Here is a 26,164-nt window from a genome sequence, read left to right as displayed (position 1 = left end):
ATCGTGTTCTGGACGTTGCACGGACGTCTGCCAAGTGTTTGGCATGAAGGAAAGAAAAGTTGTCCAAAACAGCTTCCAATCGAATATTCATGTGATTGGAAACGTCAGGAAAGTGTAAGGTACTGTTTTCTATCAGTTGGCAAGCTGCGCACACAATCCCAGTGTTGTACAGCTTCCTTCTTCACCTTTCCGATGCTGCCGCTCTCTCCGGCTCCCGGAGCCGAAGAAGCGGCTTCTTCGCGCAAAGACGATTGTACCGCTCACAGTGCTCTCTTAGCGCCGCTTCTGCCGAAAGAAGCCCGGGAGCGGCTCTTAGCTCCGGAGAGCATCGTACCTTCGTCTTTAGCGTCTTTTGTGGTCTACATCCTAGCAGAAAGCTTTTCCACTCTGTCTGGCAAGGAAAACCTGCGGGAGCACAGAAAACATCTCCCATCGTGTTCTGGACGTTGCACGGAGGTCTGCCAAGTGTTTGACAAGAAGGAAAGAAAAGTTGTCCAAAACAGCTTCCAATCGAATATTCATGTGATTGGAAACGTCAGGAAAGTGTAAGGTACTGTTTTCTATCAGTTGGCAAGCTGCGCACACAATCCCAGTGTTGTACAGCTTCCTTCTTCACCTTTCCGATGCTGCCGCTCTCTCCGGCTCCCGGAGCCGAAGAAGCGGCTTCTTCGCGCAAAGACGATTGTACCGCTCACAGTGCTCTCTTAGCGCCGCTTCTGCCGAAAGAAGCCCGGGAGCGGCTCTTAGCTCCGGAGAGCATCGTACCTTCGTCTTTAGCGTCTTTTGTGGTCTACATCCTAGCAGAAAGCTTTTCCACTCTGTCTGGCAAGGAAAACCTGCGGGAGCACAGAAAACATATCCCATCGTGTTCTGGATGTTGCACGGAGGTCTGCCAAGTGTTTGGCATGAAGGAAAGAAAAGTTGTCCAAAACAGCTTCCAATCGAATATTCATGTGATTGGAAACGTCAGGAAAGTGGTAAGGTACTGTTTTCTATCAGTTGGCAAGCTGCGCACACAATCCCAGTGTTGTACAGCTTCCTTCTTCACCTTTCCGATGCTGCCGCTCTCTCCGGCTCCCGGAGCCGAAGAAGCGGCTTCTTCGCGCAAAGACGATTGTACCGCTCACAGTGCTCTCCTTAACGCGGCTTCTGCCGAAAGAAGCCCGGGAGCGGCTCTTAGCTCCGGAGAGCATCGTACCTTCGTCTTTAGCGTCTTTTGTGGTCTACATCCTAGCAGAAAGCTTTTCCACTCTGTCTGGCAAGGAAAACCTGCGGGAGCACAGAAAACATCTCCCATCGTGTTCTGGACGTTGCCCCGAGATCTGCCAAGTGTTTGGCATGAAGGAAAGAAAAGTTGTCCAAAACAGCTTCCAATCGAATATTCACGTGATTGGAAACGTCAGGAAAGTGTAAGGTACTGTTTTCTATCAGTTGGCAAGCTGCGCACACAATCCCAGTGTTGTACAGCTTCCTTCTTCACCTTTGCGATGCTGCCGCTCTCTCCGGCTCCCGGAGCCGAAGAAGCGGCTTCTTCGCGCATAGACGATTGTACCGCTCACAGTGCTCTCTTAGCGCCGCTTCTGCCGAAAGAAGCCCGGGAGCGGCTCTTAGCTCCGGAGAGCATCGTACCTTCGTCTTTAGCGTCTTTTGTGGTCTACATCCTAGCAGAAAGCTTTTCCACTCTGTCTGGCAAGGAAAACCTGCGGGAGCACAGAAAACATCTCCCATCGTGTTCTGGACGTTGCACGGACGTCTGCCAAGTGTTTGACAAGAAGGAAAGAAAAGTTGTCCAAAACAGCTTCTTATCGAATATTCATGTGATTGGAAACGTCAGGAAAGTGTAAGGTACTGTTTTCTATCAGTTGGCAAGCTGCGCACACAATCCCAGTGTTGTACAGCTTCCTTCTTCACCTTTCCGATGCTGCCGCTCTCTCCGGCTCCCGGAGCCGAAGAAGCGGCTTCTTCGCGCACAGACGATTGTACCGCTCACAGTGCTCTCTTAGCGCCGCTTCTGCCGAAAGAAGCCCGGCAGCGGCTCTTAGCTCCGGAGAGCATCGTACCTTCGTCTTTAGCGTCTTTTGTGGTCTACATCCTAGCAGAAAGCTTTTCAACTCTGTCTGGCAAGGAAAACCTGCGGGAGCACAGAAAACATCTCCCATCGTGTTCTGGACGTTGCACGGAGGTCTGCCAAGTGTTTGACAAGAAGGAAAGAAAAGTTGTCCAAAACAGCTTCTTATCGAATATTCATGTGATTGGAAACGTCAGGAAAGTGTAAGGTACTGTTTTCTATCAGTTGGCAAGCTGCGCACACAATCCCAGTGTTGTACAGCTTCCTTCTTCACCTTTCCGATGCTGCCGCTCTCTCCGGCTCCCGGAGCCGAAGAAGCGGCTTCTTCGCGCACAGACGATTGTACCGCTCACAGTGCTCTCTTAGCGCCGCTTCTGCCGAAAGAAGCCCGGGAGCGGCTCTTAGCTCCGGAGAGCATCGTACCTTCATCTTTAGCGTCTTTTGTGGTCTACATCCTAGCAGAAAGCTTTTCAACTCTGTCTGGCAAGGAAAACCTGCGGGAGCACAGAAAACATCTCCCATCGTGTTCTGGACGTTGCACGGACGTCTGCCAAGTGTTTGAAAAGAAGGAAAGAAAAGTTGTCCAAAACAGCTTCCAATCGAAGATTCATGTGATTTGAAACGTCAGGAAAGTGTAAGGTACTGTTTTCTATCAGTTGGCAAGCTGCGCACACAATCCCAGTGTTGTACAGCTTCCTTCTTCACCTTTCCGATGCTGCCGCTCTCTCCGGCTCCCGGAGCCGAAGAAGTGGCTTCTTCGCGCATAGACGATTGTACTGCTCACAGTGCTCTCTTGACGCCGCGTCTGCCGAAAGATGCCCGGGAGCGGCTCTTAGCTCCGGAGAGCATCGTACCTTCGTCTTTAGCGTCTTTTGTGGTCTACATCCTAGCAGAAAGCTTTTCCACTCTGTCTGGCAAGGAAAACCTGCGGGAGCACAGAAAACATCTCCCATCGTGTTCTGGACGTTGCACGGACGTCTGCCAAGTGTTTGGCATGAAGGAAAGAAAAGTTGTCCAAAACAGCTTCTTATCGAATATTCATGTGATTGGAAACGTCAGGAAAGTGTAAGGTACTGTTTTCTATCAGTTGGCAAGCTGCGCACACAATCCCAGTGTTGTACAGCTTCCTTCTTCTCCTTTCCGATGCTGCCGCTCACTCCGGCTCCCGGAGCCGAAGAAGCGGCTTCTTCGCGCAAAGACGATTGTACCGCTCACAGTGCTCTCCTTAACGCGGCTTCTGCCGAAAGAAGCCCGGGAGCGGCTCTTAGCTCCGGAGAGCATCGTACCTTCGTCTTTAGCGTCTTTTGTGGTCTACATCCTAGCAGAAAGCTTTTCCACTCTGTCTGGCAAGGAAAACCTGACTGAGCACAGAAAACATATCCCATCGTGTTCTGGACGTTGCACGGAGGTCTGCCAAGTGTTTGGCATGAAGGAAAGAAAAGTTGTCCAAAACAGCTTCCAATCGAAGATTCATGTGATTGGAAACGTCAGGAAAGTGTAAGGTACTGTTTTCTATCAGTTGGCAAGCTGCGCACACAATCCCAGTGTTGTACAGCTTCCTTCTTCACCTTTCCGATGCTGCCGCTCTTTCCGGCTCCCGGAGCCGAAGAAGCGGCTTCTTCGCGCAAAGACGATTGTACCGCTCACAGTGATCTCTTAGCGCCGCTTCTGCCGAAAGAAGCCCGGGAGCGGCTCTTAGCTCCGGAGAGCATCGTACCTTCGTCTTTAGCGTCTTTTGTGGTCTACATCCTAGCAGAAAGCTTTTCCACTCTGTCTGGCAAGGAAAACCTGCGGGAGCACAGAAAACATCTCCCATCGTGTTCTGGACGTTGCACGGACGTCTGCCAAGTGTTTGACAAGAAGGAAAGAAAAGTTGTCCAAAACAGCTTCCAATCGAATATTCATGTGATTGGAAACGTCAGGAAAGTGTAAGGTACTGTTTTCTATCAGTTGGCAAGCTGCGCACACAATCCCAGTGTTGTACAGCTTCCTTCTTCACCTTTCCGATGCTGCCGCTCTCTCCGGCTTCCGGAGCCGAAGAAGCGGCTTCTTCGCGCACAGACGATTGTACCGCTCACAGTGCTCTCTTAGTGCCGCTTCTGCCGAAAGAAGCCCGGGAGCGGCTCTTAGCTCCGGAGAGCATCGTACCTTCGTCTTTAGCGTCTTTTGTGGTCTACATCCTAGCAGAAAGCTTTTCAACTCTGTCTGGCAAGGAAAACCTGCGGGAGCACAGAAAACATCTCCCATCGTGTTCTGGACCTTGCCCCGAGATCTGCCAAGTGTTTGGCATGAAGGAAAGAAAAGTTGTCCAAAACAGCTTCCAATCGAATATTCATGTGATTGGAAACGTCAGGAAAGTGTAAGGTACTGTTTTCTATCAGTTGGCAAGCTGCGCACACAATCCCAGTGTTGTACAGCTTCCTTCTTCACCTTTCCGATGCTGCCGCTCTCTCCGGCTCCCGGAGCCGAAGAAGCGGCTTCTTCGCGCAAAGACGATTGTACCGCTCACAGTGCTCTCTTAGCGCCGCTGGTGCCGAAAGAAGCCCGGGAGCGGCTCTTAGCTCCGGAGAGCATCGTACCTTCGTCTTTAGCGTCTTTTGTGGTCTACATCCTAGCAGAAAGCTTTTCCACTCTGTCTGGCAAGGAAAACCTGCGGGAGCACAGAAAACATCTCCCATCGTGTTCTGGACGTTGCACGGAGGTCTGCCAAGTGTTTGGCATGAAGGAAAGAAAAGTTGTCCAAAACAGCTTCCAATCGAATATTCATGTGATTGGAAACGTCAGGAAAGTGTAAGGTACTGTTTTCTATCAGTTGGCAAGCTGCGCACACAATCCCAGTATTGTACAGCTTCCTTCTTCACCTTTGCGATTCTGCCGCTCTCTCCGGCTCCCGGAGCCGAAGAAGCGGCTTCTTCGCGCAAAGACGATTGTACCGCTCACAGTGCTCTCTTAGCGCCGCTTCTGCCGAAAGAAGCCCGGGAGCGGCTCTTAGCTCCGGAGAGCATCGTACCTTCGTCTTTAGCGTCTTTTGTGGTCTACATCCTAGCAGAAAGCTTTTCCACTCTGTCTGGCAAGGAAAACCTGCGGGAGCACAGAAAACATCTCCCATCGTGTTCTGGACGTTGCACGGAGGTCTGCCAAGTGTTTGACAAGAAGGAAAGAAAAGTTGTCCAAAACAGCTTCCAATCGAATATTCATGTGATTGGAAACGTCAGGAAAGTGTAAGGTACTGTTTTCTATCAGTTGGCAAGCTGCGCACACAATCCCAGTGTTGTACAGCTTCCTTCTTCACCTTTCCGATGCTGCCGCTCTCTCCGGCTCCCGGAGCCGAAGAAGCGGCTTCTTCGCGCACAGACGATTGTACCGCTCACAGTGCTCTCTTAGCGCCGCTTCTGCCGAAAGAAGCCCGGGAGCGGCTCTTAGCTCCGGAGAGCATCGTACCTTCGTCTTTAGCGTCTTTTGTGGTCTACATCCTAGCAGAAAGCTTTTCCACTCTGTCTGGCAAGGAAAACCTGCGGGAGCACAGAAAACATCTCCCATCGTGTTCTGGACGTTGCACGGACGTCTGCCAAGTGTTTGACAAGAAGGAAAGAAAAGTTGTCCAAAACAGCTTCCAATCGAATATTCATGTGATTGGAAACGTCAGGAAAGTGTAAGGTACTGTTTTCTATCAGTTGGCAAGCTGCGCACACAATCCCAGTGTTGTACAGCTTCCTTCTTCACCTTTCCGATGCTGCCGCTCTCTCCGGCTCCCGGAGCCGAAGAAGCGGCTTCTTCGCGCAAAGACGATTGTACCGCTCACAGTGCTCTCTTAGCGCCGCTTCTGCCGAAAGAAGCCCGGGAGCGGCTCTTAGCTCCGGAGAGCATCGTACCTTCGTCTTTAGCGTCTTTTGTGGTCTACATCCTAGCAGAAAGCTTTTCCACTCTGTCTGGCAAGGAAAACCTGCGGGAGCACAGAAAACATCTCCCATCGTGTTCTGGACGTTGCACGGAGGTCTGCCAAGTGTTTGGCATGAAGGAAAGAAAAGTTGTCCAAAACAGCTTCTTATCGAATATTCATGAGATTGGAAACGTCAGGAAAGTGTAAGGTACTGTTTTCTATCAGTTGGCAAGCTGCGCACACAATCCCAGTGTTGTACAGCTTCCTTCTTCACCTTTCCAATGCTGCCGCTCTCTCCGGCTCCCGGAGCCAAAGAAGCGGCTTCTTCGCGCACAGACGATTGTACCGCTCACAGTGCTCTCTTAGCGCCGCTTCTGCCGAAAGAAGCCCGGGAGCGGCTCTTAGCTCCGGAGAGCATCGTACCTTCGCCTTTAGCGTCTTTTGTGGTCTACATCCTAGCAGAAAGCTTTTCCACTCTGTCTGGCAAGGAAAACCTGCGGGAGCACAGAAAACATCTCCCATCGTGTTCTGGACGTTGCACGGAGGTCTGCCAAGTGTTTGACATGAAGGAAAGAAAAGTTGTCCAAAACAGCTTCCAATCGAATATTCATGTGATTGGAAACGTCAGGAAAGTGGTAAGGTACTCTTTTCTATCAGTTGGCAAGCTGCGCACACAATCCCAGTGTTGTACAGCTTCCTTCTTCACCTTTCCGATGCTGCCGCTCTCTCCGGCTCCCGGAGCCGAAGAAGCGGCTTCTTCGCGCAAAGACGATTGTACCGCTCACAGTGCTCTCTTAGCGCCGCTTCTGCCGAAAGAAGCCCGGGAGCGGCTCTTAGCTCCGGAGAGCATCGTACCTTCGTCTTTAGCGTCTTTTGTGGTCTACATCCTAGCAGAAAGCTTTTCAACTCTGTCTAGCAAGGAAAACCTGCGGGAGCACAGAAAACATCTCCCATCGTGTTCTGGACGTTGCACGGAGGTCTGCCAAGTGTTTGGCATGAAGGAAAGAAAAGTTGTCCAAAACAGCTTCCAATCGAATATTCATGTGATTGGAAACGTCAGGAAAGTGTAAGGTACTGTTTTCTATCAGTTGGCAAGCTGCGCACACAATCCCAGTGTTGTCCAGCTTCCTTCTTCACCTTTCCGATGCTGCCGCTCTCTCCGGCTCCCGGAGCCGAAGAAGCGGCTTCTTCGCGCAAAGACGATTGTACCGCTCACAGTGCTCTCTTAGCGCCGCTTCTGCCGAAAGAAGCCCGGGAGCGGCTCTTAGCTCCGGAGAGCATCGTACCTTCGTCTTTAGCGTCTTTTGTGCTCTACATCCTAGCAGAAAGCTTTTCCACTCTGTCTGGCAAGGAAAACCTGCGGGAGCACAGAAAACATCTCCCATCGTGTTCTGGACGTTGCACGGACGTCTGCCAAGTGTTTGGCATGAAGGAAAGAAAAGTTGTCCAAAACAGCTTCCAATCGAATATTCACGTGATTGGAAACGTCAGGAAAGTGTAAGGTACTGTTTTCTATCAGTTGGCAAGCTGCGCACACAATCCCAGTGTTGTACAGCTTCCTTCTTCACCTTTCCGATGCTGCCGCTCTCTCCGGCTCCCGGAGCCGAAGAAGCGGCTTCTTCGCGCACAGACGATTGTACCGCTCACAGTGCTCTCTTAGCGCCGCTTCTGCCGAAAGAAGCCCGGGAGCGGCTCTTAGCTCCGGAGAGCATCGTACCTTCGTCTTTAGCGTCTTTTGTGGTCTACATCCTAGCAGAAAGCTTTTCCACTCTGTCTGGCAAGGAAAACCTGCGGGAGCACAGAAAACATCTCCCATCGTGTTCTGGACGTTGCACGGACGTCTGCCAAGTGTTTGACAAGAAGGAAAGAAAAGTTGTCCAAAACAGCTTCCAATCGAATATTCATGTGATTGGAAACGTCAGGAAAGTGTAAGGTACTGTTTTCTATCAGTTGGCAAGCTGCGCACACAATCCCAGTGTTGTACAGCTTCCTTCTTCACCTTTCCGATGCTGCCGCTCTCTCCGGCTCCCGGAGCCGAAGAAGCGGCTTCTTCGCGCACAGACGATTGTACCGCTCACAGTGCTCTCTTAGCGCCGCTTCTGCCGAAAGAAGCCCGGGAGCGGCTCTTAGCTCCGGAGAGCATCGTACCTTCGTCTTTAGCGTCTTTTGTGGTCTACATCCTAGCAGAAAGCTTTTCAACTCTGTCTGGCAAGGAAAACCTGCGGGAGCACAGAAAACATCTCCCATCGTGTTCTGGACGTTGCACGGAGGTCTGCCAAGTGTTTGACAAGAAGGAAAGAAAAGTTGTCCAAAACAGCTTCCAATCGAATATTCATGTGATTGGAAACGTCAGGAAAGTGGTCAGGTACTGTTTTCTATCAGTTGGCAAGCTGCGCACACAATCCCAGTGTTGTACAGCTTCCTTCTTCACCTTTCCGATGCTGCCGCTCTCTCCGGCTCCCGGAGCCGAAGAAGCGGCTTCTTCGCGCACAGACGATTGTACCGCTCACAGTGCTCTCTTAGCGCCGCTTCTGCCGAAAGAAGCCCGGGAGCGGCTCTTAGCTCCGGAGAGCATCGTACCTTCATCTTTAGCGTCTTTTGTGGTCTACATCCTAGCAGAAAGCTTTTCAACTCTGTCTGGCAAGGAAAACCTGCGGGAGCACAGAAAACATCTCCCATCGTGTTCTGGACGTTGCACGGAGGTCTGCCAAGTGTTTGACAAGAAGGAAAGAAAAGTTGTCCAAAACAGCTTCCAATCGAAGATTCATGTGATTGGAAACGTCAGGAAAGTGTAAGGTACTGTTTTCTATCAGTTGGCAAGCTGCGCACACAATCCCAGTGTTGTACAGCTTCCTTCTTCCCCTTTCCGATGCTGCCGCTCACTCCGGCTCCCGGAGCCGAAGAAGCGGCTTCTTCGCGCAAAGACGATTGTACCGCTCACAGTGCTCTCCTTAACGCGGCTTCTGCCGAAAGAAGCCCGGGAGCGGCTCTTAGCTCCGGAGAGCATCGTACCTTCGTCTTTAGCGTCTTTTGTGGTCTACATCCTAGCAGAAAGCTTTTCCACTCTGTCTGGCAAGGAAAACCTGACTGAGCACAGAAAACATATCCCATCGTGTTCTGGACGTTGCACGGAGGTCTGCCAAGTGTTTGGCATGAAGGAAAGAAAAGTTGTCCAAAACAGCTTCCAATCGAATATTCATGTGATTGGAAACGTCAGGAAAGTGTAAGGTACTGTTTTCTATCAGTTGGCAAGCTGCGCACACAATCCCAGTGTTGTACAGCTTCCTTCTTCACCTTTCCGATGCTGCCGCTCTCTCCGGCTCCCGGAGCCGAAGAAGCGGCTTCTTCGCGCAAAGACGATTGTACCGCTCACAGTGCTCTCTTAGCGCCGCTTCTGCCGAAAGAAGCCCGGGAGCGGCTCTTAGCTCCGGAGAGCATCGTACCTTCGTCTTTAGCGTCTTTTGTGGTCTACATCCTAGCAGAAAGCTTTTCCACTCTGTCTGGCAAGGAAAACCTGCGGGAGCACAGAAAACATCTCCCATCGTGTTCTGGACGTTGCACGGACATCTGCCAAGTGTTTGACAAGAAGGAAAGAAAAGTTGTCCAAAACAGCTTCCAATCGAATATTCATGTGATTGGAAACGTCAGGAAAGTGTAAGGTACTGTTTTCTATCAGTTGGCAAGCTGCGCACACAATCCCAGTGTTGTACAGCTTCCTTCTTCACCTTTCCGATGCTGCCGCTCTCTCCGGCTCCCGGAGCCGAAGAAGCGGCTTCTTCGCGCACAGACGATTGTACCGCTCACAGTGCTCTCTTAGCGCCGCTTCTGCCGAAAGAAGCCCGGGAGCGGCTCTTAGCTCCGGAGAGCATCGTACCTTCGTCTTTAGCGTCTTTTGTGGTCTACATCCTAGCAGAAAGCTTTTCCACTCTGTCTGGCAAGGAAAACCTGCGGGAGCACAGAAAACATCTCCCATCGTGTTCTGGACGTTGCCCCGAGATCTGCCAAGTGTTTGGCATGAAGGAAAGAAAAGTTGTCCAAAACAGCTTCCAATCGAATATTCATGTGATTGGAAACGTCAGGAAAGTGTAAGGTACTGTTTTCTATCAGTTGGCAAGCTGCGCACACAATCCCAGTGTTGTACAGCTTCCTTCTTCACCTTTCCGATGCTGCCGCTCTCTCCGGCTCCCGGAGCCGAAGAAGCGGCTTCTTCGCGCAAAGACGATTGTACCGCTCACAGTGCTCTCTTAGCGCCGCTTCTGCCGAAAGAAGCCCGGGAGCGGCTCTTAGCTCCGGAGAGCATCGTACCTTCGTCTTTAGCGTCTTTTGTGGTCTACATCCTAGCAGAAAGCTTTTCCACTCTGTCTGGCAAGGAAAACCTGCGGGAGCACAGAAAACATCTCCCATCGTGTTCTGGACGTTGCACGGAGGTCTGCCAAGTGTTTGACAAGAAGGAAAGAAAAGTTGTCCAAAACAGCTTCCAATCGAATATTCATGTGATTGGAAACGTCAGGAAAGTGTAAGGTACTGTTTTCTATCAGTTGGCAAGCTGCGCACACAATCCCAGTGTTGTACAGCTTCCTTCTTCACCTTTCCGATGCTGCCGCTCTCTCCGGCTCCCGGAGCCGAAGAAGCGGCTTCTTCGCGCACAGACGATTGTACCGCTCACAGTGCTCTCTTAGCGCCGCTGGTGCCGAAAGAAGCCCGGGAGCGGCTCTTAGCTCCGGAGAGCATCGTACCTTCGTCTTTAGCGTCTTTTGTGGTCTACATCCTAGCAGAAAGCTTTTCCACTCTGTCTGGCAAGGAAAACCTGCGGGAGCACAGAAAACATCTCCCATCGTGTTCTGGACGTTGCACGGACGTCTGCCAAGTGTTTGGCATGAAGGAAAGAAAAGTTGTCCAAAACAGCTTCCAATCGAATATTCACGTGATTGGAAACGTCAGGAAAGTGTAAGGTACTGTTTTCTATCAGTTGGCAAGCTGCGCACACAATCCCAGTGTTGTACAGCTTCCTTCTTCACCTTTCCGATGCTGCCGCTCTCTCCGGCTCCCGGAGCCGAAGAAGCGGCTTCTTCGCGCACAGACGATTGTACCGCTCACAGTGCTCTCTTAGCGCCGCTTCTGCCGAAAGAAGCCCGGGAGCGGCTCTTAGCTCCGGAGAGCATCGTACCTTCGTCTTTAGCGTCTTTTGTGGTCTACATCCTAGCAGAAAGCTTTTCCACTCTGTCTGGCAAGGAAAACCTGCGGGAGCACAGAAAACATCTCCCATCGTGTTCTGGACGTTGCACGGACGTCTGCCAAGTGTTTGACAAGAAGGAAAGAAAAGTTGTCCAAAACAGCTTCCAATCGAATATTCATGTGATTGGAAACGTCAGGAAAGTGTAAGGTACTGTTTTCTATCAGTTGGCAAGCTGCGCACACAATCCCAGTGTTGTACAGCTTCCTTCTTCACCTTTCCGATGCTGCCGCTCTCTCCGGCTCCCGGAGCCGAAGAAGCGGCTTCTTCGCGCACAGACGATTGTACCGCTCACAGTGCTCTCTTAGCGCCGCTTCTGCCGAAAGAAGCCCGGGAGCGGCTCTTAGCTCCGGAGAGCATCGTACCTTCGTCTTTAGCGTCTTTTGTGGTCTACATCCTAGCAGAAAGCTTTTCAACTCTGTCTGGCAAGGAAAACCTGCGGGAGCACAGAAAACATCTCCCATCGTGTTCTGGACGTTGCACGGAGGTCTGCCAAGTGTTTGACAAGAAGGAAAGAAAAGTTGTCCAAAACAGCTTCTTATCGAATATTCATGTGATTGGAAACGTCAGGAAAGTGTAAGGTACTGTTTTCTATCAGTTGGCAAGCTGCGCACACAATCCCAGTGTTGTACAGCTTCCTTCTTCACCTTTCCGATGCTGCCGCTCTCTCCGGCTCCCGGAGCCGAAGAAGCGGCTTCTTCGCGCACAGACGATTGTACCGCTCACAGTGCTCTCTTAGCGCCGCTTCTGCCGAAAGAAGCCCGGGAGCGGCTCTTAGCTCCGGAGAGCATCGTACCTTCATCTTTAGCGTCTTTTGTGGTCTACATCCTAGCAGAAAGCTTTTCAACTCTGTCTGGCAAGGAAAACCTGCGGGAGCACAGAAAACATCTCCCATCGTGTTCTGGACGTTGCACGGAGGTCTGCCAAGTGTTTGACAAGAAGGAAAGAAAAGTTGTCCAAAACAGCTTCCAATCGAAGATTCATGTGATTGGAAACGTCAGGAAAGTGTAAGGTACTGTTTTCTATCAGTTGGCAAGCTGCGCACACAATCCCAGTGTTGTACAGCTTCCTTCTTCACCTTTCCGATGCTGCCGCTCTCTCCGGCTCCCGGAGCCGAAGAAGTGGCTTCTTCGCGCATAGACGATTGTACTGCTCACAGAGCTCTCTTGACGCCGCGTCTGCCGAAAGATGCCCGGGAGCGGCTCTTAGCTCCGGAGAGCATCGTACCGTCGTCTTTAGCGTCTTTTGTGGTCTACATCCTAGCAGAAAGCTTTTCCACTCTGTCTGGCAAGGAAAACCTGCGGGAGCACAGAAAACATCTCCCATCGTGTTCTGGACGTTGCACGGACGTCTGCCAAGTGTTTGGCATGAAGGAAAGAAAAGTTGTCCAAAACAGCTTCTTATCGAATATTCATGTGATTGGAAACGTCAGGAAAGTGTAAGGTACTGTTTTCTATCAGTTGGCAAGCTGCGCACACAATCCCAGTGTTGTACAGCTTCCTTCTTCCCCTTTCCGATGCTGCCGCTCACTCCGGCTCCCGGAGCCGAAGAAGCGGCTTCTTCGCGCAAAGACGATTGTACCGCTCACAGTGCTCTCCTTAACGCGGCTTCTGCCGAAAGAAGCCCGGGAGCGGCTCTTAGCTCCGGAGAGCATCGTACCTTCGTCTTTAGCGTCTTTTGTGGTCTACATCCTAGCAGAAAGCTTTTCCACTCTGTCTGGCAAGGAAAACCTGACTGAGCACAGAAAACATATCCCATCGTGTTCTGGACGTTGCACGGAGGTCTGCCAAGTGTTTGGCATGAAGGAAAGAAAAGTTGTCCAAAACAGCTTCCAATCGAATATTCATGTGATTGGAAACGTCAGGAAAGTGTAAGGTACTGTTTTCTATCAGTTGGCAAGCTGCACACACAATCCCAGTGTTGTACAGCTTCCTTCTTCACCTTTCCGATGCTGCCGCTCTCTCCGGCTCCCGGAGCCGAAGAAGCGGCTTCTTCGCGCAAAGACGATTGTACCGCTCACAGTGCTCTCTTAGCGCCGCTTCTGCCGAAAGAAGCCCGGGAGCGGCTCTTAGCTCCGGAGAGCATCGTACCTTCGTCTTTAGCGTCTTTTGTGGTCTACATCCTAGCAGAAAGCTTTTCCACTCTGTCTGGCAAGGAAAACCTGCGGGAGCACAGAAAACATCTCCCATCGTGTTCTGGACGTTGCACGGACGTCTGCCAAGTGTTTGACAAGAAGGAAAGAAAAGTTGTCCAAAACAGCTTCCAATCGAATATTCATGTGATTGGAAACGTCAGGAAAGTGTAAGGTACTGTTTTCTATCAGTTGGCAAGCTGCGCACACAATCCCAGTGTTGTACAGCTTCCTTCTTCACCTTTCCGATGCTGCCGCTCTCTCCGGCTCCCGGAGCCGAAGAAGCGGCTTCTTCGCGCACAGACGATTGTACCGCTCACAGTGCTCTCTTAGCGCCGCTTCTGCCGAAAGAAGGCCGGGAGCGGCTCTTAGCTCCGGAGAGCATCGTACCTTCGTCTTTAGCGTCTTTTGTGGTCTACATCCTAGCAGAAAGCTTTTCAACTCTGTCTGGCAAGGAAAACCTGCGGGAGCACAGAAAACATCTCCCATCGTGTTCTGGACGTTGCCCCGAGATCTGCCAAGTGTTTGGCATGAAGGAAAGAAAAGTTGTCCAAAACAGCTTCCAATCGAATATTCATGTGATTGGAAACGTCAGGAAAGTGTAAGGTACTGTTTTCTATCAGTTGGCAAGCTGCGCACACAATCCCAGTGTTGTACAGCTTCCTTCTTCACCTTTCCGATGCTGCCGCTCTCTCCGGCTCCCGGAGCCGAAGAAGCGGCTTCTTCGCGCAAAGACGATTGTACCGCTCACAGTGCTCTCTTAGCGCCGCTTCTGCCGAAAGAAGCCCGGGAGCGGCTCTTAGCTCCGGAGAGCATCGTACCTTCGTCTTTAGCGTCTTTTGTGGTCTACATCCTAGCAGAAAGCTTTTCCACTCTGTCTGGCAAGGAAAACCTGCGGGAGCACAGAAAACATCTCCCATCGTGTTCTGGACGTTGCACGGAGGTCTGCCAAGTGTTTGACAAGAAGGAAAGAAAAGTTGTCCAAAACAGCTTCCAATCGAATATTCATGTGATTGGAAACGTCAGGAAAGTGTAAGGTACTGTTTTCTATCAGTTGGCAAGCTGCGCACACAATCCCAGTGTTGTACAGCTTCCTTCTTCACCTTTCCGATGCTGCCGCTCTCTCCGGCTCCCGGAGCCGAAGAAGCGGCTTCTTCGCGCACAGACGATTGTACCGCTCACAGTGCTCTCTTAGCGCCGCTTCTGCCGAAAGAAGCCCGGGAGCGGCTCTTAGCTCCGGAGAGCATCGTACCTTCGTCTTTAGCGTCTTTTGTGGTCTACATCCTAGCAGAAAGCTTTTCCACTCTGTCTGGCAAGGAAAACCTGCGGGAGCACAGAAAACATCTCCCATCGTGTTCTGGACGTTGCACGGAGGTCTGCCAAGTGTTTGGCATGAAGGAAAGAAAAGTTGTCCAAAACAGCTTCCAATCGAATATTCATGTGATTGGAAACGTCAGGAAAGTGTAAGGTACTGTTTTCTATCAGTTGGCAAGCTGCGCACACAATCCCAGTGTTGTACAGCTTCCTTCTTCACCTTTCCGATGCTGCCGCTCTCTCCGGCTCCCGGAGCCGAAGAAGCGGCTTCTTCGCGCAAAGACGATTGTACCGCTCACAGTGCTCTCTTAGCGCCGCTTCTGCCGAAAGAAGGCCGGGAGCGGCTCTTAGCTCCGGAGAGCATCGTACCTTCGTCTTTAGCGTCTTTTGTGGTCTACATCCTAGCAGAAAGCTTTTCCACTCTGTCTGGCAAGGAAAACCTGCGGGAGCACAGAAAACATCTCCCATCGTGTTCTGGACGTTGCACGGACGTCTGCCAAGTGTTTGGCATGAAGGAAAGAAAAGTTGTCCAAAACAGCTTCCAATCGAATATTCATGTGATTGGAAACGTCAGGAAAGTGTAAGGTACTGTTTTCTATCAGTTGGCAAGCTGCGCACACAATCCCAGTGTTGTACAGCTTCCTTCTTCACCTTTCCGATGCTGCCGCTCTCTCCGGCTCCCGGAGCCGAAGAAGCGGCTTCTTCGCGCAAAGACGATTGTACCGCTCACAGTGCTCTCTTAGCGCCGCTTCTGCCGAAAGAAGCCCGGGAGCGGCTCTTAGCTCCGGAGAGCATCGTACCTTCGTCTTTAGCGTCTTTTGTGCTCTACATCCTAGCAGAAAGCTTTTCAACTCTGTCTGGCAAGGAAAACCTGCGGGAGCACAGAAAACATCTCCCATCGTGTTCTGGACGTTGCACGGACGTCTGCCAAGTGTTTGACAAGAAGGAAAGAAAAGTTGTCCAAAACAGCTTCCAATCGAATATTCATGTGATTGGAAACGTCAGGAAAGTGTAAGGTACTGTTTTCTATCAGTTGGCAAGCTGCGCACACAATCCCAGTGTTGTACAGCTTCCTTCTTCACCTTTCCGATGCTGCCGCTCTCTCCGGCTCCCGGAGCCGAAGAAGCGGCTTCTTCGCGCACAGACGATTGTACCGCTCACAGTGCTCTCTTAGCGCCGCTTCTGCCGAAAGAAGCCCGGGAGCGGCTCTTAGCTCCGGAGAGCATCGTACCTTCGTCTTTAGCGTCTTTTGTGGTCTACATCCTAGCAGAAAGCTTTTCAACTCTGTCTGGCAAGGAAAACCTGAGGGAGCACAGAAAACATCTCCCATCGTGTTCTGGACGTTGCACGGACGTCTGCCAAGTGTTTGACAAGAAGGAAAGAAAAGTTGTCCAAAACAGCTTCCAATCGAATATTCATGTGATTGGAAACGTCAGGAAAGTGTAAGGTACTGTTTTCTATCAGTTGGCAAGCTGCGCACACAATCCCAGTGTTGTACAGCTTCCTTCTTCACCTTTCCGATGCTGCCGCTCTCTCCGGCTCCCGGAGCCGAAGAAGCGGCTTCTTCGCGCAAAGACGATTGTACCGCTCACAGTGCTCTCTTAGCGCCGCTTCTGCCGAAAGAAGCCCGGGAGCGGCTCTTAGCTCCGGAGAGCATCGTACCTTCGTCTTTAGCGTCTTTTGTGGTCTACATCCTAGCAGAAAGCTTTTCAACTCTGTCTGGCAAGGAAAACCTGAGGGAGCACAGAAAACATCTCCCATCGTGTTCTGGACGTTGCACGGACGTCTGCCAAGTGTTTGACAAGAAGGAAAGAAAAGTTGTCCAAAACAGCTTCCAATCGAATATTCATGTGATTGGAAACGTCAGGAAAGTGTAAGGTACTGTTTTCTATCAGTTGGCAAGCTGCGCACACAATCCCAGTGTTGTACAGCTTCCTTCTTCACCTTTGCGATGCTGCCGCTCTCTCCGGCTCCCGGAGCCGAAGAAGCGGCTTCTTCGCGCAAAGACGATTGTACCGCTCACAGTGCTCTCTTAGCGCCGCTTCTGCCGAAAGAAGCCCGGGAGCGGCTCTTAGCTCCGGAGAGCATCGTACCTTCGTCTTTAGCGTCTTTTGTGGTCTACATCCTAGCAGAAAGCTTTTCCACTCTGTCTGGCAAGGAAAACCTGCGGGAGCACAGAAAACATCTCCCATCGTGTTCTGGACGTTGCACGGAGGTCTGCCAAGTGTTTGGCATGAAGGAAAGAAAAGTTGTCCAAAACAACTTCCAATCGAAGATTCATGTGATTGAAAACGTCAGGAAAGTGTGAGGTACTGTTTTCTATCAGTTGGCAAGCTGCGCACACAATCCCAGTGTTGTACAGCTTCCTTCTTCACCTTTGCGATGCTGCCGCTCTCTCCGGCTCCCGGAGCCGAAGAAGCGGCTTCTTCGCGCAAAGACGATTGTACCGCTCACAGTGCTCTCTTAGCGCCGCTTCTGCCGAAAGAAGCCCGGGAGCGGCTCTTAGCTCCGGAGAGCATCGTACCTTCGTCTTTAGCGTCTTTTGTGGTCTACATCCTAGCAGAAAGCTTTTCCACTCTGTCTGGCAAGGAAAACCTGCGGGAGCACAGAAAACATCTCCCATCGTGTTCTGGACGTTGCACGGAGGTCTGCCAAGTGTTTGGCATGAAGGAAAGAAAAGTTGTCCAAAACAGCTTCCAATCGAAGATTCATGTGATTGGAAACATCAGGAAAGTGTAAGGTACTGTTTTCTATCAGTTGGCAAGCTGCGCACACAATCCCAGTGCTGTACAGCTTCCTTCTTCACCTTTGCGATGCTGCCGCTCTCTCCGGCTCCCGGAGCCGAAGAAGCGGCTTCTTCGCGCAAAGACGATTGTAATGCTCACAGTGCTCTCTTAGTGCCGCTTCAGCCGAAAGAAGCCCGGGAGCGGCTCTTAGCTCCGGAGAGCTTCGTACCTTCGTCTTTAGCGTCTTTTGTGGTCTACATCCTAGCAGAAAGCTTTTCAACTCTGTCTGGCAAGGAAAACCTGCAGGAGCACAGAAAACATCTCCCATCGTGTTCTGGACGTTGCACGGAGGTCTGCCAAGTGTTTGGCATGAAGGAAAGAAAAGTTGTCCAAAACAGCTTCCAATCGAAGATTCATGTGATTGGAAACGTCAGGAAAGTGTGAGGTACTGTTTTCTATCAGTTGGCAAGCTGCGCACACAATCCCAGTGTTGTACAGCTTCTTTCTTCACCTTTGCGATGCTGCCGCTCTCTCCGGCTCCCGGAGCCGAAGAAGCGGCTTCTTCGCGCAAAGACGATTGTACCGCTCACAGTGCTCTCTTAGCGCCGCTTCTGCCGAAAGAAGCCCGGGAGCGGCTCTTAGCTCCGGAGAGCATCGTACCTTCGTCTTTAGCGTCTTTTGTGGTCTACATCCTAGCAGAAAGCTTTTCCACTCTGTCTGGCAAGGAAAACCTGCGGGAGCACAGAAAACATCTCCCATCGTCTTCTGGACGTTGCACGGAGGTCTGCCAAGTGTTTGGCATGAAGGAAAGAAAAGTTGTCCAAAACAGCTTCCAATCGAATATTCATGTGATTGGAAACGTCAGGAAAGTGTAAGGTACTGTTTTCTATCAGTTGGCAAGCTGCGCACACAATCCCAGTGTTGTACAGCTTCCTTCTTCACCTTTCCGATGCTGCCGCTCTCTCCGGCTCCCGGAGCCGAAGAAGCGGCTTCTTCGCGCACAGACGATTGTACCGCTCACAGTGCTCTCTTAGCGCCGCTTCTGCCGAAAGAAGCCCGGGAGAGGAGCTTAGCTCCGGAGAGCATCGTACCTTCGTCTTTAGCGTCTTTTGTGGTCTACATCCTAGCAGAAAGCTTTTCCACTCTGTCTGGCAAGGAAAACCTGCGGGAGCACAGAAAACATCTCCCATCGTGTTCTGGACGTTGCACGGAGGTCTGCCAGGTGTTTGGCATGAAGGAAAGAAAAGTTGTCCAAAACAGCTTCCAATCGACTATTCATGTGATTGGAAACGTCAGGAAAGTGTAAGGTACTGTTTTCTATCAGTTGGCAAGCTGCGCACACAATCCCAGTGTTGTACAGCTTCCTTCTTCACCTTTCCGATGCTGCCGCTCTCTCCGGCTCCTGGAGCCGAAGAAGCGGCTTCTTCGCGCAAAGACGATTGTACCGCTCACAGTGCTCTCTTAGCGCCGCTTCTGCCGAAAGAAGCCCGGGAGCGGCTCTTAGCTCCGGAGAGCATCGTACCTTCCTCTTTAGTGTCTTTTGTGGTCTACATCCTAGCAGAAAGCTTTTCCACTCTGTCTGGCAAGGAAAACCTGCAGGAGCACAGAAAACATCTCCCATCGTGTTCTGGACGTTGCACGGAGGTCTGCCAAGTGTTTGGCATGAAGGAAAGAAAAGTTGTCCAAAACAGCTTCCAATCGAAGATTCATGTGATTGGAAACATCAGGAAAGTGAAAGGTACTGTTTTCTATCAGTTGGCAAGCTGCGCACACAATCCCAGTGTTGTACAGCTTCCTTCTTCACCTTTCCGATGCTGCCGCTCTCTCCGGCTCCCGGAGCCGAAGAAGCGGCTTCTTCGCGCACAGACGATTGTACCGCTCACAGTGCTCTCTTAGCGCCGCTTCTGCCGAAAGAAGCCCGGCAGCGGCTCTTAGCTCCGGAGAGCATCGTACCTTCGTCTTTAGCGTCTTTTGTGGTCTACATCCTAGCAGAAAGCTTTTCCACTCTGTCTGGCAAGGAAAACCTGCGGGAGCACAGAAAACATCTCCCATCGTGTTCTGGACGTTGCACGGAGGTCTGCCAAGTGTTTGGCATGAAGGAAAGAAAAGTTGTCCAAAACAACTTCCAATCGAAGATTCATGTGATTGGAAACGTCAGGAAAGTGTGAGGTACTGTTTTCTATCAGTTGGCAAGCTGCGCACACAATCCCAGTGTTGTACAGCTTCCTTCTTCACCTTTGCGATGCTGCCGCTCTCTCCGGCTCCCGGAGCCGAAGAAGCGGCTTCTTCGCGCAAAGACGATTGTACCGCTCACAGTGCTCTCTTAGCGCCGCTTCTGCCGAAAGAAGCCCGGGAGCGGCTCTTAGCTCCGGAGAGCATTGTACCTTCGTCTTTAGCGTCTTTTGTGGTCTACATCCTAGCAGAAAGCTTTTCCACTCTGTCTGGCAAGGAAAACCTGCGGGAGCACAGAAAACATCTCCCATCGTGTTCTGGACGTTGCACGGAGGTCTGCCAAGTGTTTGGCATGAAGGAAAGAAACGTTGTCCAAAACAGCTTCCAATCGACTATTCATGTGATTGGAAACGTCAGGAAAGTGTAAGGTACTGTTTTCTATCAGTTGGCAAGCTGCGCACACAATCCCAGTGTTGTACAGCTTCCTTCTTCACCTTTCCGATGCTGCCGCTCTCTCCGGCTCCCGGAGCCGAAGAAGCGGCTTCTTCGCGCAAAGACGATTGTACCGCTCACAGTGCTCTCTTAGCGCCGCTTCTGCCGAAAGAAGCCCGGGAGCGGCTCTTAGCTCCGGAGAGCATCGTACCTTCGTCTTTAGCGTCTTTTGTGGTCTACATCCTAGCAGAAAGCTTTTCCACTCTGTCTGGCAAGGAAAACCTGCGGGAGCACAGAAAACATCTCCCATCGTGTTCTGGACGTTGCACGGAGGTCTGCCAAGTGTTTGGCATGAAGGAAAGAAAAGTTGTCCAAAACAGCTTCCAATCGAATATTCATGTGATTGGAAACGTCAGGAAAGTGTAAGGTACTGTTTTCTATCAGTTGGCAAGCTGCGCACACAATCCCAGTGTTGTACAGCTTCCTTCTTCACCTTTCCGATGCTGCCGCTCTCTCCGGCTCCCGGAGCCGAAGAAGCGGCTTCTTCGCGCACAGACGATTGTACCGCTCACAGTGCTCTCTTAGCGCCGCTTCTGCCGAAAGAAGGCCGGGAGCGGCTCTTAGCTCCGGAGAGCATCGTACCTTCGTCTTTAGCGTCTTTTGTGGTCTACATCCTAGCAGAAAGCTTTTCCACTCTGTCTGGCAAGGAAAACCTGCGGGAGCACAGAAAACATCTCCCATCGTGTTCTGGACGTTGCACGGAGATCTGCCAAGTGTTTGGCATGAAGGAAAGAAAAGTTGTCCAAAACAGCTTCCAATCGAATATTCATGTGATTGGAAACGTCAGGAAAGTGTAAGGTACTGTTTTCTATCAGTTGGCAAGCTGCGCACACAATCCCAGTGTTGTACAGCTTCCTTCTTCACCTTTCCGATGCTGCCGCTCTCTCCGGCTCCCGGAGCCGAAGAAGCGGCTTCTTCGCGCATAGACGATTGTACTGCTCACAGTGCTCTCTTAGCGCCGCTTCTGCCGAAAGAAGCCCGGGAGCGGCTCTTAGCTCCGGAGAGCATCGTACCTTCGTCTTTAGCGTCTTTTGTGGTCTACATCCTAGCAGAAAGCTTTTCCACTCTGTCTGGCAAGGAAAACCTGCGCGAGCACAGAAAACATCTCCCATCGTGTTCTGGACGTTGCACGGACGTCTGCCAAGTGTTTGGCATGAAGGAAAGAAAAGTTGTCCAAAACAGCTTCTTATCGAATATTCATGTGATTGGAAACGTCAGGAAAGTGTAAGGTACTGTTTTCTATCAGTTGGCAAGCTGCGCACACAATCCCAGTGTTGTACAGCTTCCTTCTTCACCTTTCCGATGCTGCCGCTCTCTCCGGCTCCCGGAGCCGAAGAAGCGGCTTCTTCGCGCAAAGACGATTGTACCGCTCACAGTGCTCTCTTAGCGCCGCTTCTGCCGAAAGAAGCCCGGGAGCGGCTCTTAGCTCCGGAGAGCATCGTACCTTCGTCTTTAGTGTCTTTTGTGGTCTACATCCTAGCAGAAAGCTTTTCCACTCTGTCTGGCAAGGAAAACCTGCGGGAGCACAGAAAACATCTCCCATCGTGTTCTGGACGTTGCACGGAGGTCTGCCAAGTGTTTGACAAGAAGGAAAGAAAAGTTGTCCAAAACAGCTTCCAATCGAATATTCATGTGATTGGAAACGTCAGGAAAGTGTAAGGTACTGTTTTCTATCAGTTGGCAAGCTGCGCACACAATCCCAGTGTTGTACAGCTTCCTTCTTCACCTTTCCGATGCTGCCGCTCTCTCCGGCTCCCGGAGCCGAAGAAGCGGCTTCTTCGCGCATAGACGATTGTACTGCTCACAGTGCTCTCTTAGCGCCGCTTCTGCCGAAAGAAGCCCGGGAGCGGCTCTTAGCTCCGGAGAGCATCGTACCTTCGTCTTTAGCGTCTTTTGTGGTCTACATCCTAGCAGAAAGCTTTTCCACTCTGTCTGGCAAGGAAAACCTGCGGGAGCACAGAAAACATCTCCCATCGTGTTCTGGACGTTGCACGGACGTCTGCCAAGTGTTTGACAAGAACGAAAGAAAAGTTGTCCAAAACAGCTTCTTATCGAATATTCATGTGATTGGAAACGTCAGGAAAGTGTAAGGTACTGTTTTCTATCAGTTGGCAAGCTGCGCACACAATCCCAGTGTTGTACAGCTTCCTTCTTCACCTTTCCGATGCTGCCGCTCTCTCCGGCTCCCGGAGCCGAAGAAGCGGCTTCTTCGCGCATAGACGATTGTACTGCTCACAGTGCTCTCTTAGCGCCGCTTCTGCCGAAAGAAGCCCGGGAGCGGCTCTTAGCTCCGGAGAGCATCGTACCTTCGTCTTTAGCGTCTTTTGTGGTCTACATCCTAGCAGAAAGCTTTTCCACTCTGTCTGGCAAGGAAAACCTGCGGGAGCACAGAAAACATCTCCCATCGTGTTCTGGACGTTGCACGGACGTCTGCCAAGTGTTTGGCATGAAGGAAAGAAAAGTTGTCCAAAACAGCTTCCAATCGAATATTCATGTGATTGGAAACGTCAGGAAAGTGTAAGGTACTGTTTTCTATCAGTTGGCAAGCTGCGCACACAATCCCAGTGTTGTACAGCTTCCTTCTTCACCTTTCCGATGCTGCCGCTCTCTCCGGCTCCCGGAGCCGAAGAAGCGGCTTCTTCGCGCAAAGACGATTGTACCGGTCACGGGGCTCTCTTAGCGCCGCTTCTGCCGAAAGAAGCCCGGGAGCGGCTCTTAGCTCCGGAGAGCATCGTACCTTCGTCTTTAGCGTCTTTTGTGGTCTACATCCTAGCAGAAAGCTTTTCAACTCTGTCTGGCAAGGAAAACCTGCGGGAGCACAGAAAAAATCTCCCATCGTCTTCTGGACGTTGCACGGAGGTCTGCAAAATTTTTGGCATGAAGGAAAGAAAAGTTGTCCAAAACAGCTTCCAATCGAAGATTCATGTGATTGGAAACGTCAGGAAAGTGTAAGGTACTGTTTTCTATCAGTTGGCAAGCTGCGCACACAATCCCAGTGTTGTACAGCTTCCTTCTTCACCTTTGCGATGCTGCCGCTCTCTCCGGCTCCCGGAGCCGAAGAAGCGGCTTCTTCGCGCAAAGACGATTGTACCGCTCACAGTGCTCTCTTAGCGCCGCTTCTGCCGAAAGAAGCCCGGGAGCGGCTCTTAGCTCCGGAGAGCATCGTACCTTCGTCTTTAGCGTCTTTTGTGGTCTACATCCTAGCAGAAATCTTTTCCACTCTGTCTGGCAAGGAAAACCTGCGGGAGCACAGAAAACATCTCCCATCGTGTTCTGGACGTTGCACGGACGTCTGCCATGTGTTTGACAAGAAGGAAAGAAAAGTTGTCCAAAACAGCTTCCAATCGAATATTCATGTGATTGGAAACGTCAGGAAAGTGTAAGGTACTGTTTTCTATCAGTTGGCAAGCTGCGCACACAATCCCAGTGTTGTACAGCTTCCTTCTTCACCTTTCCGATGTTGCCGCTCTCTCCGGCTCCCGGAGCCGAAGAAGCGGCTTCTTCGCGCATAGACGATTGTACCGCTCACAGTGCTCTCTTAGCGCCGCTTCTGCCGAAAGAAGCCCGGGAGCGGCTCTTAGCTCCGGAGAGCATCGTACTTCGTCTTTAGCGTCTTTTGTGGTCTACATCCTAGCAGAAAGCTTTTCCACTCTGTCTGGCAAGGAAAACCTGCGGGAGCACAGAAAACATCTCCCATCGTGTTCTGGACGTTGCACGGAGGTCTGCCAAGTGTTTGACAAGAAGGAAAGAAAAGTTGTCCAAAACAGCTTCTTATCGAATATTCATGTGATTGGAAACGTCAGGAAAGTGTAAGGTACTGTTTTCTATCAGTTGGCAAGCTGCGCACACAATCCCAGTGTTGTACAGCTTCCTTCTTCACCTTTCCGATGCTGCCGCTCTCTCCGGCTCCCGGAGCCGAAGAAGCGGCTTCTTCGCGCAAAGACGATTGTGCCGCTCACAGTGCTCTCTTAGCGCCGCTTCTGCCGAAAGAAGCCCGGGAGCGGCTCTTAGCTCCGGAGAGCATCGTACCTTCGTCTTTAGCGTCTTTTGTGGTCTACATCCTAGCAGAAAGCTTTTCCACTCTGTCTGGCAAGGAAAACCTGCGGGAGCACAGAAAACATCTCCCATCGTGTTCTGGACGTTGCACGGACGTCTGCCAAGTGTTTGACAAGAACGAAAGAAAAGTTGTCCAAAACAGCTTCCTATCGAATATTCATGTGATTGGAAACGTCAGGAAAGTGTAAGGTACTGTTTTCTATCAGTTGGCAAGCTGCGCACACAATCCCAGTGTTGTACAGCTTCCTTCTTCACCTTTCCGATGCTGCCGCTCTCTCCGGCTCCCGGAGCCGAAGAAGCGGCTTCTTCGCGCATAGACGATTGTACTGCTCACAGTGCTCTCTTAGCGCCGCTTCTGCCGAAAGAAGCCCGGGAGCGGCTCTTAGCTCCGGAGAGCATCGTACCTTCGTGTTTAGCGTCTTTTGTGGTCTACATCCTAGCAGAAAGCTTTTCCACTCTGTCTGGCAAGGAAAACCTGCGGGAGCACAGAAAACATCTCCCATCGTGTTCTGGACGTTGCACGGAGGTCTGCCAAGTGTTTGACAAGAACGAAAGAAAAGTTGTCCAAAACAGCTTCTTATCGAATATTCATGTGATTGGAAACGTCAGGAAAGTGTAAGGTACTGTTTTCTATCAGTTGGCAAGCTGCGCACACAATCCCAGTGTTGTACAGCTTCCTTCTTCACCTTTGCGATGCTGCCGCTCTCTCCGGCTCCCGGAGCCGAAGAAGCGGCTTCTTCGCGCATAGACGATTGTACTGCTCACAGTGCTCTCTTAGCGCCGCTTCTGCCGAAAGAAGCCCGGGAGCGGCTCTTAGCTCCGGAGAGCATCGTACCTTCGTCTTTAGCGTCTTTTGTGGTCTACATCCTAGCAGAAAGCTTTTCCACTCTGTCTGGCAAGGAAAACCTGCGGGAGCACAGAAAACATCTCCCATCGTGTTCTGGACGTTGCACGGAGGTCTGCCAAGTGTTTGGCATGAAGGAAAGAAAAGTTGTCCAAAACAGCTTCCAATCGAATATTCATGTGATTGGAAACGTCAGGAAAGTGTAAGGTACTGTTTTCTATCAGTTGGCAAGCTGCGCACACAATCCCAGTGTTGTACAGCTTCCTTCTTCACCTTTGCGATGCTGCCGCTCTCTCCGGCTCCCGGAGCCGAAGAAGCGGCTTCTTCGCGCACAGACGATTGTACCGCTCACAGTGCTCTCTCAGCGCCGCTTCTGCCGAAAGAAGCCCGGGAGCGGCTCTTAGCTCCGGAGAGCATCGTACCTTCGTCTTTAGCGTCTTTTGTGCTCTACATCCTAGCAGAAAGCTTTTCCACTCTGTCTGGCAAGGAAAACCTGCGGGAGCACAGAAAACACATCCCATCGTGTTCTGGACGTTGCACGGACGTCTGCCAAGTGTTTGGCATGAAGGAAAGAAAAGTTGTCCAAAACAGCTTCCAATCGAATATTCATGTGATTGGAAACGTCAGGAAAGTGTAAGGTACTGTTTTCTATCAGTTGGCAAGCTGCGCACACAATCCCAGTGTTGTACAGCTTCCTTCTTCACCTTTCCGATGCTGCCGCTCTCTCCGGCTCCCGGAGCCGAAGAAGCGGCTTCTTCGCGCAAAGACGATTGTACCGGTCACGGGGCTCTCTTAGCGCCGCTTCTGCCGAAAGAAGCCCGGGAGCGGCTCTTAGCTCCGGAGAGCATCGTACCTTCGTCTTTAGCGTCTTTTGTGGTCTACATCCTAGCAGAAAGCTTTTCAACTCTGTCTGGCAAGGAAAACCTGCGGGAGCACAGAAAACATCTCCCATCGTCTTCTGGACGTTGCACGGAGGTCTGCCAAGTGTTTGACAAGAAGGAAAGAAAAGTTGTCCAAAACAGCTTCCAATCGAAGATTCATGTGATTGGAAACGTCAGGAAAGTGTAAGGTACTGTTTTCTATCAGTTGGCAAGCTGCGCACACAATCCCAGTGTTGTACAGCTTCCTTCTTCACCTTTCCGATGCTGCCGCTCTCTCCGGCTCCCGGAGCCGAAGAAGCGGCTTCTTCGCGCAAAGACGATTGTACCGCTCACAGTGCTCTCTTAGTGCCGCTTCTGCCGAAAGAAG

Source organism: Ammospiza nelsoni, chromosome 8 (assembly GCF_027579445.1).
Source record: "Ammospiza nelsoni isolate bAmmNel1 chromosome 8, bAmmNel1.pri, whole genome shotgun sequence".
Lineage (NCBI taxonomy): Eukaryota > Metazoa > Chordata > Aves > Passeriformes > Passerellidae > Ammospiza > Ammospiza nelsoni.
The sequence above is the reverse complement of the archived record's forward strand: the minus strand, read 5'-3'. Positions refer to the sequence as shown.